This window comes from Arachis ipaensis, chromosome B01 (assembly GCF_000816755.2).
Source record: "Arachis ipaensis cultivar K30076 chromosome B01, Araip1.1, whole genome shotgun sequence".
NCBI classification, from domain to species: Eukaryota; Viridiplantae; Streptophyta; class Magnoliopsida; order Fabales; family Fabaceae; genus Arachis; species Arachis ipaensis.
In genome coordinates this window covers 65,213,765-65,227,643 of record NC_029785.2, presented here as the reverse complement: position 1 = coordinate 65,227,643, position 13,879 = coordinate 65,213,765, and the positions used below count along the sequence as shown (strand labels likewise).

Genomic DNA, 13,879 nt, shown 5'->3' with positions numbered 1-13,879 from the left:
TTTTTTAATATGTTTCTTGAACATGTTCTTGATTTGTGTTTTCACTACGCAAAAAGCACAGTGTGAGATCGCAGGCCGTCAAAATCTTCCTGTTGCAGAGGGTTCCCCTGACCCATTGAAGGTAACTATTTAATATTTAGTTTGACCTTGTTCAATGTTTGGTCAAATTAAGTTTTAGAATTGTTGCAGCAGGTTTGATATATTTTTGTCTAGCAGCAACACACACTTATATATTATATTGGCTCACTGATTCTTACTTGATTCACTTGTCAACTCGATTTTATGTATCAAGATAGTTGATTAAGTAATAAAGAATAAAGTATTACTTATTATATTGGCTCACTGATTCTTGCTTAATTCACTTATATATTATATTGGCTCACTTATTATATTGAGTTTTTCTTGAAATGTTAACACACACTTATTATATTGGCTCACTTATAATTAGAATTTGGCCGGTTCATCATTTTTCTTTTAGCAGTGATCATGGATGAAACTCCTTTCCTATCATGGCAAAGTCTTGCTCATGCATCATATTTGAATCCTTGTTCTACAGTCAGCTTACTGTTAATTTTTCAGCCAACTTCTATGAGAATTAGTTGCAGGTTTTGAAAGATGAATGTAGTTAGGTTCTATTAGGCTATTGGCTCATCTATGAGCAATATATTTCCAACCTTTATTCATTATGTAATTCTTCAAATTTACTAAGTATGTTAGTTGCCAGTCTATATATCATCTTATCAACAGAAATATGTGGTCTATATTTTGTCTTCACTTTCGTGTGTTTCACATATCTTATATGCTATCTCATGGTTGTTTTTTATTTTATTACAGCCTGCTGCAGAATATTTAAATAGGAAAAGTTTAGAGGGAAACACAATTGCTGAGAAATTAGATAGCTTGATTGAGCTGACTTTTTTGCATCTTGAGTCCTGTTGTCTGAGGTTGTCTGAGGTATTTTTCAGGCAAACGTTTGTTGCTTTCTTTGCATATTTCTTTCATTGAAATCCCATAATCGTGATTTAACATGTGTAGTAATGATGGAATGGGAAACGAAATCCCATATTTCCTTGTCTTTTCATTGTCTTTCATTGTCTTTTCCTTTTCAGATTTTTCCCTAACACACAAACACCATCTGGAAGCTGATCAAGACCAGAATTTTTCTTTATATTGTTGAGAAGATTTTGTGGTGTGATTTTTTCTGAATTTGTTCTCCAAGTATGGGTCTGATTTGTTCTGAATTTAATTAAAACATGTTCTGATTATTGTTACTTTGTTCTCCTTGTTTGTTTTTTATTTATTCTAATCAACAAAAACTGGTAACAAAATTTTACTTTCTTTTTAATTTGTTGCTAGAATTTTTTAATTTGTTCTTTTTAATTTTCTAAAGCTAATTAGTTTTTGATGTAATTTAGATTATAGATTACGTTATTATCATGCTTTAGATTGGAAGTATGAAAATTAATTTTTAATGTTCTTCAATCTGGTGTGCTGAAGGATATATGTGCGTTTAATAATTCTTATGAAGTGAAAAATTAGAAAAGGAATTAGTCTTTTGATGGTTATGCAGATGATGGCATGGCGATTATGATGCCATTTCAATGCCCTGAGGTAGAGGTGCTGGGTTTTACCACCATTTTTGGTAATGTTGCTACCACAGATGCCATCCAGAATGCTTTGCTTTTGGCATGTGTTTTCTAGCTTCCAATTTTTCCATGATAATAACACCTTTTTTTAATATGTTTCTTGAACATGTTCTTGATTTGTGTTTTCACTACGCAAAAAGCACAGTGTGAGATCGCAGGCCGTCAAAATCTTCCTGTTGCAGAGGGTTCCCCTGACCCATTGAAGGTAACTATTTAATATTTAGTTTGACCTTGTTCAATGTTTGGTCAAATTAAGTTTTAGAATTGTTGCAGCAGGTTTGATATATTTTTGTCTAGCAGCACAGGATTGAAACAAACCCAATCATCTTCACTGCATTGTGTTGCGACTTACATTGAGTTTTTCTTGAAATGTTAACACACACTAATATATTATATTGGCTCACTGATTCTTGCTTGATTCACTTGTCAAATCGATTTTATGTATCAAGATAGTTGATTAAGTAATAAAGAATAAAGTCTTACTTATTATATTGGCTCACTGATTCTTGCTTGATTCACTTATATATTATATTGGCTCACTTATTATATTGAGTTTTTCTTGAAATGTTAACACACACTTATTATATTGGCTCACTTATAATTAGAATTTGGCCGGTTCATCATTTTTCTTTTAGCAGTGATCATGGATGAAACTCCTTTCCTATCATGGCAAAGTCTTGCTCATGCATCATATTTGAATCCTTGTTCTACAGTCAGCTTACTGTTAATTTTTCAGCCAACTTCTATGAGAATTAGTTGCAGGTTTTGAAAGATGAATGTAGTTAGGTTCTATTAGGCTATTGGCTCATCTATGAGCAATATATTTCCAACCTTTATTCATTATGTAATTCTTCAAATTTACTAAGTATGTTAGTTGCCAGTCTATATATCATCTTATCAACAGAAATATGTGGTCTATATTTTGTCTTCACTTTCGTGTGTTTCACATATCTTATATGCTATCTCATGGTTGTTTTTTATTTTATTACAGCCTGCTGCAGAATATTTAAATAGGAAAAGTTTAGAGGGAAACACAATTGCTGAGAAATTAGATAGCTTGATTGAGCTGACTTTTTTGCATCTTGAGTCCTGTTGTCTGAGGTATTTTTCAGACATTGCATATATTTGCTTTGATTACTTTGTACTATATACTTAACTTCTATATCTTCATTAAATTCTTAATTAGGTATTTGATGTTCTAGTGAGATCATTTCAAAGGACTATTTTGAATACCTACAAGTCAAAATTCACCCAGGTACTCTCTCTCTCTCTCTCTCAAGTTAGTACTGCTTTTTGAAATATATTATCAATGCCTTTATTTTGTTGCAGTTTGTGGTGTTTTATGCATGTGCACTTGATCAATTGATGAACTTGAAAATTAAAAGTTCAGGTGGCTGTCAGCACCAATTGATGAACTCTTAAATATTTTGCCCCCATTCATTGTGAAGTGTCATAATTGATGATGCCTCAATCAATATATTATTCATTGTAAGGAGTTTTTCTTAATTATAAGGAGTTTCTTACTTATTATATTCACTTACTCATCATTGTGTTTGTTTCTGAATAAAGTCTCTTATTTATTGTTAGATAGCTTTTATTCCTTTCATTGTAAGTATGATGATGAAATTATTAACTTTTATTTATTCATGTGTGTCTTTTTTTTCCCTGAACATTTACACGGCCATATTATTTCAATTTTTCTGGCTTTTTAACTCAACATAAGAATTAAAAAATGTTACTTGACGTTTTGCAATCAACTCACGTGTATCTTGTTTAAAAGTAAAATTAAACTATTAAATCTATCAACATAAAGCCATACCTTGGTTTCCTATTGCTAGAAGACTGGTATAAACATCTTTTAAATTCAGGTTTGTTGCATTTGACTATGAATATGACCTATTATCTTTTCTTTCTTTCTTTCTTTCTTTCATTTTTATTTTATTTTATTTTTGCATTGCCTATATTACATGTTAACTCTGTTTATGTTGGCATGTCTATATATTTGTGCTTTCAACTTGATAGGTTGAAGGACCCTATGATTTTTTTTCTTTTGCTTGTCTCCACTGCTTATATCTTTCCTCTTCTGGATTGCATTCTTTTAGCTTCTACTTGCCATTGGCACTAAGCTGGAGCATGTGATAATGCAACTAGCTCATGAAGTAGTTGAAAAGCATGCAGCCATAGAAGGTGAATTAGTTGTACAACCATCAGATGATCACTTTTGATTTCATCGCCCCCACTTTTTCCTCTTCTTGATCCACTTTATCCTTTTCCAAGATGCTTTTGAGATAGCATTTTTCTTTTGGATATGGGTGAGCATAATTTTATTTGTGACATTTTCCGTGAATTTTATTCTGTATGCTTACTCTCAATTTCCTTGTTCTAGGGAAAGGTATATGTTGGGTTGAGGATAGTTATACTTTGTTGTAGTGAATATAACCTATAGCTTGTGTTCTCAGGTTACATATGGATTTGACTCTTGTATAATGGGACAAGTTCGCTGCATAGTTCCAAGGCTAATTATCGGGTAACTTAGACATCTTAGCTGATGCATTATGAGTACTACTACTATGTAGCTACAGTACCCTACCACTGTATGCCATTGTTACACAGGTGAGTTTGCATAGCTATTAAAAGTGCAAGCTGAATTGTTCAAATTTGATTTTGGTTTGGCTTTTCATAAATTTTGTTATTTTCACATTGTAGATGGGAACCCATTTTAAGGCAGCAATATTTCGTGAGCATGTGCAAGTGAGGCTTGCTAGTTGGGCACAAGAGGCCAAAAAGAAGAAGAAAGGGGTAAAAGCTGATAGCCAGTCTGGTGAAGGAAGTTCTCATGCTGTTGCAAGAATTTAGCTTGGGTCAGTTTTCCAGAAGAGAGCATCCACTGCAGAAGACGGTGCTTCTGTACCCAAAGTCGAGGGTTTAGCTGAGTAGCCTAAATGGGGGAGTTGTGCTCAAATCATCTTATTTTGTATAGTTACAGAACACACTATATTATTAGTATTTTATTTGCTAGCATTGTGCAACACTGTAGAATGTGTGTTGGCTTAGGTTGTAAGCATAGTATTCTCCAGTGAATATAATTTCAGTGAATATACAAATTTTAGTGAATATACAAATTCTTGTAATAAAAATTGCATACTATATTTATAGGTTTGGTAATAAAAAAGGACTAAAAATTTATAGTACAGCGATGAAGGTATAGTCAAAATAATGATTTTTTAATTTAGTTAGGCTATCGCCACGCTTTTAAAGCATGGCCGTATCTTGCTTTTTTTTTTTTTAATTTGACAAGGCTATCACCACGCTTTTAAAGCGTGACCGTATCTCAAGCTATCGCCACGCTTTAAAAGTGTGGCCGTATCTATCGCTATCACCACGCTTTAAAAGTGTGGCCGTATCTCACATATGGCCACGCTTTAAAAACGTGGCCGTATCTCCTACATACGGCCACGCTTTTAAACGTGGCAATCTATAAAAAACGTGGCAGAAAAAAAGCGTGGTGATAGGTCACCAAAAGTGTGGCGATAGAGCAACCACCACGCTCACAGACGCTACCCTTTCAAAAGCGTGGCGGTAGCTCAAAAAGCGTGGCGAAAAGCTATCGCCACGCTTTTTTTAGCTTTTCGCCATGCTTTAAAAGCGTGGCAATAGAGCTGTTTTCTTGTAGTGATGGCTCCCAATCATCAATTACTTGGACATTAGCAACTCAAGAGTTCCTAAGTTACCTTCCGAAGCCAAGAGCACTAAAATCTACTCTAAAATCTAACCAAGCATTTTATCAAACACTTGGAAGGCATAAAAGGAAAGCAATTAAAATTGCAAGGAAAGTAAATCTACACAACTCAATTGCAAGGAATTAAACAACAACAAATCAAATGAACAATTAAGGAACATGAATCATAAATTGCATTAAAGAGAAATAAAAGAAACAAAAGTGCATGAACATAAAAGTAGAGAATTACAAGAATTAAATGCTAAACTAGAGAGAGGAGAAGAAGAGGAACAAGAATTGCTAAAGGAAAAGTAAATCAAAGTATGAAATTAACCTAGATCTAAGAATTCCTAATCTAGATCTAACCTACTCCTAATTCTAGAGAGAAGAGAGAGCTTCTCTCTCTAGAAACTAACTAAAGCATCATAAAACTAAAATAAAACTCACTAATTAACTAGATGTCCCATCCCTCTTCAATCCTTGGGTTAAATAGTATCAGAAATGAGTTGGATTGGGCCCAAAATACTTTAGAATTTGCTGGCCACGCATTTGCATTTAATGAATCACGTGTAAATTGGCATGTACGCATATAGTACGTGTGCGTGCCTCTAAACGCGATGAAACTATGATAAATTTTATATCATTTCGAAGCCCCAGATGTTAGCTTTCCAACGCAACTAGAACTGCATCATTTGGACCTATGTAGCTCAAGTTATGGTCAATTAAGTGCGAAGAAGTCGGCTTGACAGCCTTTGCGATTCTTTCATTTCTTCACGAGTTCTCCATTTTTACATGCTTTTCCTTCATTCCCTTGATCCACTCTTTGCCTCCTAAATCTGAAATCACTTAAAAAACATATCAAGGCCTCGTATCATTTTCTAGTTGTTTTTAGTTAGATTTTATTTAGTTTTACTTAATTTTAGTCCAAAAATCTCCTCTGGATGCTACTTTGAGTTGTTCTAGTATTTTTATGATTTCAGGTGATATTCGGAGCAATTTGGTGGAGTTTGGAGCTAAAAAGAAAAAAGCTGGCAGCACCCTTCTTGGGCAAGGGATCAGGACCAAAAGCGCATAACTCCCCTTAGGGCGTTAAACGCCCAAGATGGCATTTAATGCCAGCAGCTAACCGAATTTACCCTCTCTTTGGCATATCAAGTGGATTTAGCATTTAGTATTAGTTATATTTAATTTTCTTTTTGTAATTTTTAATTACAAACACTATCTTTTAGTTTTGAGATTTATTATTTTATTTTATTTCTGAATCAAATTAGGTTTGTATAAAAGGGAAAAGATCTCTTGAATCTGGAGGGGGGCTTCCTTCTGCACTTTTCAGAACCCTAGTTTCTCTGCAAGTCATGAGCAACTAAACCTCTTGGTTAAGGTTAGGAGCTCTATTTATTTCTATAGATTAGATCTATTATTCTTCTATTTTAATTAATGTATTGATTCAATTTCAAGGATTTTTTCATTCTTAATCTTATGAATTTGGGTGAAACGAGAGTATGACACTTATTCTACTTGAGTTCTTGTGATTCTTGAGAGAGTTATCTCGCTTCAACTATAGCTTGAAAATAAATTCCTCCTAAATTGCTAATTACATGAACTAATTGGGATATGTGACTGATAAACCCATATTTTATGATATATTTTGTGCTTAATTTAAGTGATTTATTCAATCCTTCACCCACTTATTCATGTAAATGGCATGGTTTCACTTTCCCTTTCTTATTATGTGATATATGTGAAATACATGTTTCCTATGCTTTGAAATTTTTTATTTTAATTACCCTTTATTACCATTCGATGCCGTGATTTGTGTGTTGAGAAGTCTCAGATCTTCTAAGGCAGGAATGACTTAAAGAATGGAAAGGAAACATACAAAAATGGAAGGAAAGCACAAAATGGAGTTTTTGAAGAAACTGGCAGCGACGCGAACGCATGGACGACGCAGTCGCATGCCCAGCGCGAAAAGGCAGCGATGCCAACGCGTGACTGACGCGAGCGCGTGCCATGAGCAGAACACAGATGACGCGTACGCGTGACCGAAGTGAACGCGTGATAAGGAAAACTCCAGATGACGCGACCGCGTGACCCGCACGGACGCGTGACAGATGCCACGCACCAGAAATTACAGAAAATGCTCCCAGCGATTTCTGAAATCCTTTTTGGCCCAGATCCAAGTCAAGAAGGCACAGATTAGAGGTTATAAAGTGGGGGAATGCATCCATTCATTATCATGTCTTCAATTATTTACTTTTCATAGTTTAGATGTAGTTTTTAGAGAGAGAGGTTCTCTCCTCTCTCTTAGGTTTTAAGATTAGGATTTCTTATTATTTCAATTTAGTATTCCGACTCTTTATCAGGTTCAATATTCCTTTTACTTTATATTTCTCTTTTGCTTTCAGATCTTTTAAAGCTTTCCTTTAATTACTTTTATTGCCAATTTGGCTTCTGAACCATTCATGTTCAGATTTGATTTTCTATTTAATATAATTTGAGGTATTTCAGAATTAAGATTGCTTTCCTTTATTTATATAAATAATTTAGATTTTTCCCTTTTGGCTTTGGTTGTTTAATTGGTAACGCTTGAGTGATCAAATAATACAGTGGTTGAAATTGGCAGATTACTAATTGATCTAGATCGCTTTAAAGCTAGTCTTCCCACAGGGATTGATTAGGACTTGAGGATCAAGCTAATTAGTCCACTTGATTTACCTTTGACATTGGGATTTTATGGTGGTAAAGAATTTCATAAAAACAGTCGCGTTGTAGATATAGTCTCTAAACCAACAGAAATCCCTTCGTACAAACGTTTTGGTTGTCACAAGTAACAAACCCCTAAATAAATTGATAACCGAAGTATTCAAACCTCGGGTCATCTTCTCAAGGAACTGCAGGGAAGTATGTTCTTATTATTGGTTATGGAGATTGTAAATTGGGGTTTTGAGAATGAGGAGCGAATGGTTTAATTGGCAATTAAAGTAAATGAAGAACAAGTAATTTAAATGGCAAATAAAATAAATAAATGACTGTAAATAAACTTTTGGCAAGATATGAGAAATTAGAGGTCCTATCCTAGCTATCCTTATCAAGATGATGAGAATCGAATCTTAATTCCACTTTGTTAACCTTTACCAAGATAAAGGAAGGTCAAGGGATTAATTGGTTTGATCTTCGAATCCTATTTATTTCCTAAGAAAAGATTGGGATTATTGAAGTTCATTTAATTAACAAGATAACAATTACCATTCATGTTTGAGTTTGATAACTCCGGAGTTACGGATTTCTTAACCAAGACCAAAAGGAGGAAAGTAAATCTACTGGAAAAAAATGTCTTCAGATGGGAATAACAATAATGTAAATAAGAGAAAGCAATATTAAACTGAAATACCTCAAATAACATTAATTCAAAAGAGTAATCTGTTACATGGAAGAATTCATAAATTAAATTGCAAAAGTAAATAAAAGGGAATATTGAACCTGATAAAGATATAATCCTGAAAGCGAATAAAATCCTAATTCTAAATCCTAATCCTAAAGAGAGAAGAGAGAGGAGAGAACCTCTCTCTAAACTAAATCTAAATCATGAAAACTAAATAAAGTGGTCTTTCTGAATGGATGCATTCCCTCACTTCATAACCTTTGGTCTATGCCTTCTGGACTTGGATTTGGGCCAAAAAGGGCTTCAGAATTCGCTGGGAGCGTTTTCTGCAATTTCTGGTGCGTGGCCTCTGTCACGCGTCCGCGTGGGTCACGCGGTCGCATCATTCGGAGTTTTCCTTGCCACGCGGTCACGTCAGTCATGCGACCGCGTCATATGTGTTCTGCTTAAGGCACGCGGTCGCGTCAGTCATGCGACCGCGTCGCTTCTTCTTCGCGCTTGGCATGCGGCCGCGTCGTCCATGCGATCGTGTGGCTGCCAGTTTCTTCAAAAACTCCGTTTTATGCTTTCCTTCTATTTTGTATGTTTCCTTTCCATCCTTTAAGTCATTCCTGCCTTAGAAGATCTGAAACTACTCAACACACTAATCACGGCATCGAATGGAAATAAAGGTAATTAAAATAATTAATTTTAAAGCATAGGAAACATGTTTTTCACATACATCACATAATAAGGAAGGGAAAGTAAAACCATGCAATTAATATGAATAAGTGGGTGAAGGATTGAATAAATCACTCAAACTAAGCACAAAATATATCATAAAATATGGGTTTATCAACCTCCCCACACTTAAACAATAGCATGTCCTCATGCTAAGTCCAAGAGTAATGTTAGGTTGAAGTGGTGGAATGTCATGCAATGCAATCTAATCTAAATGCAACTACCTATATGAATGATGCGTCATGCAATTCTTATTTTTATTCACTTGTATATAAAGCTTACATGTAGTTGAATTAATTCACATTCTCAAGGTCATATATATATATAGCCAAACCTTTGATAATGATAAAGCACTTTTACAGTTGAGATGGGAGAGAAAAACATGTTATAAACTTGCAAGACAATTAATAATTCAAGCAGAGATATATGTTAATGAGCTATTGAACCCTCACTGGATTTTGTGTTTACTCTCTAGTCACTCAGTGTTTATTGGGTTAATCACTCTATTCTTCTTCTTATTCTTACTTTCTATAACTTTGTTCTTCATCTAACCAATCAACAATTATAGAATATAGACATACCAAAAATCATGAGGTCTTTAGTTAAGGTTGTAATGGGGCCAAGGTAAAGGTAAGGGTATATGTATAGGGCTAAGTGAGCTAATAAGTGAATCCTTAATTAGTCTAAGATCTCACCTAACATACATACTTTCTGAAGCAAAGCTTCTTTACCTATTTTCCCATATTTTCCCACTTTTGATGTTACATGCTCATGTTTCAATATTTATTATTTTTATCCCATGTGCATTGCTTTATTTCACATTTGGGGAATTCTTTTGTGTCCCCTTTATTCATAACACTTTTTTTTAATGTACATGGTAATTCAATTATTTTGATTTCACATGAGCATGCTTCCCAAAACTTTTATTTTGAATTATTTTATTCTTTTCAACTTTTCTATCTTTTGTTTTTATCATCCATGTTTCCAATAGGTTTTCCCACATTTAAACCATACATAATTTCCTATCTTAAGCTAACCAAGGATTCAACTTGGGATTTTTATTTTGTCTTTCTGCTTAAGGCTAGTAATGTGGCTGATAGAATAAAAGGGGATTTAAAGGCTCAAGGGGGCTAACAAGGGTGATGTAAAGGGTAGGCTATTTTGGGATAAGTGAGCTAAAATCAAATAATGGCCTCAATCACTCTCTTGGTATGTATTTTTATTCTATAATCGGACATATAGATTAAAACAAAGTAAAGAACATTAGAATAAAAAAAGAAGGGTGGAACACACATGAAGAAAGTATTATGGTTTGAATGTAACCATACAATCAAGCTCAAAACTCACAGGCTATGTGTTCTCTAGCTCAAAAATTATTTATCACTTATGTATGTCATGCAGGTTTAGTTAAAAATTTCCATTATTCTCAATGTAAAACTTATATTGAATGGCTTCAAAGTTCTAGTGTTTCTCCTTGATGAAATGTTGTTAACTAACTAACATGTAATGCTATATATACAAGGTGTGTGGATTGTTTCTATTATGTTCAAGTTCCTAGTTTACTTCCTTTTTGTATTTTTCAATTTAAACTAAGCTATCTTATGCTAAAAAGGGTAAACTATACTAATTAATCCACAATTTCTATAACTAATAAGTTAGAATTGCAACTAAACTAATTGGCTAAAATATGAACTAAAGTGCAATATAGAATAAATACATAAAAATAGTAATATATATAAGTACTGAGAAAATAAAAAAAAATAAAAATAAAAATACAGAAAAGTAGCAAAATAAATAAAAAAAGTATGTAGTGGTTCACCAAAAAAAAAAAGAACGCCAGAGATGGCGACCTCCCCACACTTAAAATGTAGCATCGTCCCCGATGCTCACTCAAGCAGAGTGTGAAGGGGTGTCATCACTGGAAGGGTGGGTAGCTGGGGTCTCTGTGGTGGTGGTCTGAGGATCAGCCTGCTGCAGAGGAGGTGCTGTCTAAATAGGGATCTCAGGGTCTACAGCCTGAATCTGAGGCGGAGCCTCCTGATGTGATATTGCCTGCTGGGTGCCTGCCTGATCTGCCTCACTCTGTGGATGGGTCTCTGCCTCGTGATCATCCGCCTCCTCCTCAGATGCCTCGGATGGTGTGTTAGGCTCGAAGGGGATGTCGCCAGAGCGTATCATCAGCTTCAGGTGCTCATAGCGTCGCTTGTTGTGACGCTTTATCTGGTCAAGCCGTCGAAACAGGCGGTGCACTAGATGATAGATGGGCTCTGGGGCAGGTGGATGTGCAGTGGTGGTGGCAGGGGTAGCTGTGGAAGAAGAGGGGCCGGTAGATGGTGTGGCTGTGTCAGCAGTAGCAATGAGGAATGGAGGTCTGTAGCCCAAAGCCAGAAAGTTTCTACTGTGAGGGATAATCTTCTTGCATTCTGCAGCAGGTGGCTTTTCATCAGCATCCTCCCAAGGCACGTCAGCTTGACGTCCTAGCTGCGTAATTAGATAAGGAAAGGGAAGAGTGCCTCGGACGTGGACCCTGGCCATATAGTACCGGATAAAGCGTGGCAGGTACAGGTCCTTACCCTCCATCACACACCATAAGAGGGTGATCATAGCGGCTGGTATCTAAGTCTCGTGAGTACTCGGCATAATGAAGTTGCTAAGTATCTGATGCCATAGCCGAGCCTCATCATTCAGGTAAATCCGCTTGATTCCCTTTGGCATGGTGGTGTTCTGACCCATAATCCAAGGAACGGTCAGGTCAAGGGCTATCCGGGCCTTTACTGCATCCCAATCAAATTGCATGAAGTGCATATCCTCCTCAGCTTTCTGATAACCATCCAGCTGATCAGTTTTAAGCAGAAGCTTCAGAACTTCTTCAATGGCCTCTTCAGTAACCAGAATCTGCTTCCCTCTGAGGTTCACTGCATCTAGGGAGGTTTTGAAGTAATTGCAGTAGAATTCCCTTACCCAAGATGCATTGACCTCAGTCAGGGGTCTTTCCAGGAAGAACCAGCCTCTTTGTTTGATTTGCTCAGAGGTGTATTGCTGGAGTTCTTCTGGGATCTTCAGAGTTCTCTCCAGGTATAGGTTCCTGGAGGCTGCAAATACTGGATACCTCTGCTCACAGTATCGGTTTGCAAACTTTACTGGATCAGTAGCAGGGATTAGCTGGTCGGCCTTCTCCTGCGGGGTAAAATTTTTCTCCCGCAAGGAGGCATTATGCATGAGATCTATGATAGACATAGAGGCTTCTCCTCTTTTCTGTTTGCCAGTTGTTGCCTTTTCTTTCCCTTTTCTGTGGAAGTCCAACATCCTGAAAAATAGAATTTAAGGATATAATAAAAACAGGAAAACAAGGAGGCAATTAACAAAAGAAGCACATAGTAGCAAAGGAACAGGAGAGTAATGAATATGAGCTAAGTAAATGTGCATTAAGGATTGAATAGGAGTTAAAAGTTCGAAAAGAAGAAATCACAATCCAAAATGTAATTGAATTCATGTTAAATAGAAAAATTAACATCATGCCATGGTTAGTATGTTAAAAGAAAGTTAAAGAAAATCAGAAGAGAAGTTTTGAAAGGTTAGGTTGGTTAGAATTGAAAAAGAGTTAGGAAGTTAACATTAGTGAGTTAGTAAAAAGTGGGTTAAAGTAAGTGGCATAATGAAAATATTTCAAGTAACAAGTATTCACAGTTAGAAGCTATAAGTAATCCATATCCAAATAAGGAAAACAGGGTGATGATGATTCAAATAGATATAGAGAAAGCAAAAATTGGAATCAAACATCAAAAATGCAGTTTAGGAACCAGGAAATCAAAAAGGATAAGAAAGCATGCCCTGGCAGTCATGAATTGGTTTGGTTAAAGCAGAGGAAAGCAGAGTTCAAAATGCCAAAACCAAAACATGAATGAAAACATTTTACAGAAATTTGGGCAGCATCCGGCTAAAATTGGATTGTCCCGAAAAATAAACAGCAATCAAATAGTTCATATGAATCAAAATTAAAGCTGCAATTACATATAGGGAATATAAACATGAAAATGCAGTGTACAGAGCAGCAAGAAACAGGAAAGTACAGCATATGAACATTACAATCATCACAGCAATAGCAGAATAAAACAAGAAACACGAACAATGCAATTAAACAGACCTAAATCCACTAACCACATCCTAGGCTACCTAATAACCTAAAATCCACTACAACATGCATATTTAACTAGCCTAAGGACGAACATAAACAGAAAAATATGAATTAACTACGAAGGATAGAAGGGTGGCGTTCGTCGGAACCTGGTAGGCGTAAGAGAGAGAGTGGGGCAGAGAGGTGGCTGGGGATGACGGCGGTGGCGTCGGAGGTGGTCGCGGAAGAGGGTGGCGCGGCGGCGGTGGGTGCTATTCGGAGGAAGGGAGGGAAAGGGG

At 35.8% G+C, this 13,879-nt stretch overlaps 2 long non-coding RNA genes across 3 annotated transcripts; both read left to right on the top strand.

Moving 5' to 3' along the window:
* On the top strand, positions 441-2,994 carry LOC107618355. Of its 2 annotated transcripts, none has more exons than XR_001615208.2 (3): positions 441-954; positions 2,833-2,901; positions 2,976-2,994. It is a non-coding gene; the product is annotated as an uncharacterized LOC107618355 (long non-coding RNA). The 2 variants fall into 2 exon arrangements; XR_001615207.2 differs by lacking the exon at positions 441-954 and adding an exon at positions 2,248-2,747.
* Positions 3,774-4,636, top strand: LOC110271357. Its single transcript, XR_002362023.1, has 2 exons — positions 3,774-3,958; positions 4,106-4,636. It is a non-coding gene; the product is annotated as an uncharacterized LOC110271357 (long non-coding RNA).